This window comes from Musca autumnalis, unplaced genomic scaffold (assembly GCF_047663935.1).
Source record: "Musca autumnalis isolate F117 unplaced genomic scaffold, ASM4766393v1 scaffold_177, whole genome shotgun sequence".
Lineage (NCBI taxonomy): Eukaryota > Metazoa > Arthropoda > Insecta > Diptera > Muscidae > Musca > Musca autumnalis.
The window spans coordinates 35,673-38,220 of NW_027411730.1; positions in this window are offsets into that span (position 1 = coordinate 35,673).

The window sequence follows — 2,548 nt, forward strand, 5'->3', positions numbered from 1 at the left end:
CTATTGATGTCGAAGAAATTGGCGTATGTGAACCTAAGATTGGTAAATGTGTTGATGTTAGTGACAGGAACAAGTTTGTAGTGCATAGCTCTGAGAAAAGAATGCAACATGTAGATTCACTAAGTAGAAGCAATAATATAATGGTGTTGAAAAAAACGTAAAAAATTGCCAGAATAGAGATAGGATGCTAAAAGATGAAATAAGGAATGGAGTGGTAGAGAAGATTAGAGTGGTAAATAGTAATGAAGTTTCTCATGAAGTAAAAACAGCCGGTTCCACACAAGCTAATAGCAAAGTAGATACACTAAATAAAGCAATATGTCCAATTTTAGCGAAGTTAGTAGATCCTCAGAGTGGAACATATTGGGATAATGTTGAAAATCTATCAATTATGAAACAACCAAATGATGATGGATGCGAATATAATGGTGAAATTTCTAATTTGGATTTAAGTGTACACCACGTATTTAGAAAGAAAAAAAACCAAAGGAAAAACAAGAATAACTTCAATGCTATCATGAAAGTAATTTCAACAAGATAAGAAAAGGACCAAGAGCTCACAAAATCGGAGATTGTGCAATGGTAGAAAATTTTGAAAGTTCTGGGGATGTTCCGGAGAAAAACATGCCAAAATTTAGAGTTCCATATAAAGTAATAAAAATATTAAGTAATAATTTGGTTGAATATGAGGATCGTTTTCAGTTGTGCAGGGGCTGCATCAAATGTGTGTCATTGGTTTAATAGTCGTTATGAGATGATAGCCAATGAGAGATCAGGAGCTCTCTCGCTCAGAATGGCCGAATTGTAGTAGTCTTTACAAGGATGTATGTATATTTTACATGTTATTCGTATTTATTGTAATTATTATTCCTTATTTGAAGTTGTTATTTATATTTGTTTGTTACCCAGTCTTATATACACTACTTTGAATATTATTGTATGTGAGTTAGCCTACTATAATTTATTTCAATGTATACATTCTAAAATATGTCAATAGAAAAGAAATAAAGATTCAGTTTTGAAATATTTGTGAAAGAGAACAGACGTGTCGAATTATTCGGCCGACTACACATAGGATAAGGTGATTGATTTCAAATATAAATTGGAAATAATTCAAGAAGAATTATCAAATATAGAATTTGCCATCCAATGGTCGAAAGCTAACATAATGAATTCAGTTGTGTTTTCGAATATAGAAATAAAAATATTTTAAGACATATTCGATAATGAAATACCATATTCCAAAATTGATGAACTTTTGAAATTTGCCAATATAAAAATTGCTTCCAATCAGGAAACACTTCTCTATATCATAAGCATACCTACTACAGATGAGAAAAATTTTAGAAAAACATAATTAAACCTGTAAAATTTCAAAATAGTGTTTATAAAACAAATTTCAGTAACATTCTTATTTGTAATAACCAAATATACAGTCTAAAAAATAATTGTAATAATTTTGAAAATTTAAATATTTGTAACTTTAATGACATAGTTAACATAACAGAATCGAGCTGTATTCCCAAATTAATAACTAGTAAACCATCATTATGCACGGTAACAAACAATGAAAATATACCCTCGATTGAAGAAATAGAAGACGGATTGCTGTTCCCTAATCAGTTTAATGGAAAAATCTTGGCCGATGACTCCCCCGTTTCCCTAAACGGTACCTTTCTCATTCATCACTCGAATACAAGCCTCAACATTGAAGGAAGATCATTCCTAACAACAAAGATTGCAAAATCAAAACCTTTACCAGCGCTGCTACAAATTGAAGAATCAAACTTTCAGGAAGAGGCCTTATCATTAGAAATTATGAAAACACTCACGAAATAACAGCAAAACCATTGAAACTCTAAAGTTTGACAAACACATAAACATTTGGATAAACGTGTCTCTTGGTTTGACACTCGTAATATTAATTTTGTTAATCTGGATACGTTCATACAGAAATAGAAGAAATGAAAGCAATACAGAAAATGATGAAGTGCAAAGTGATATCGAAGACAAACCAACATCTGCAAAAAGGAGTAAAAGATTTAAGAATCTAAATAACATCCGGTTTTTTGAGGAAAAATTGTATGCAAAAGAATGTTCATACGGGACGTATGAAATTTAAAGGGGGAGGAGTTAACGACAAATAAATTTACTTTACTGTCCAAACATCACCGCATATTGCAACATGATATGCTTTGTTTGCATGTGAACGTTTGGACGAATTTATTCTCATAAAAGCATTTAATATGCTAACGACGGGTATTGTATTTCACTGTGAGAAAAGCCTAATCAACAAAACGTGTAAAGGGAATACAGCAAATCTAGGTTAGCTTATTATTAAAATAATTGTAAGAAGTGTGTTCTTTTTTAACATTCAATAAAGTAAGACGTGTAGTCGCACGTCCGGAGTTTTTGTTTTAAATAAATACAATAATAATTGTTTTAATTTATATAAGACGCATTATTGTTACAGAGTTAAAAAAATAATGAAAAAATTATACCATTATTTTTTATAAGTAATTTTATTTTATATAGATATAAATAAAAA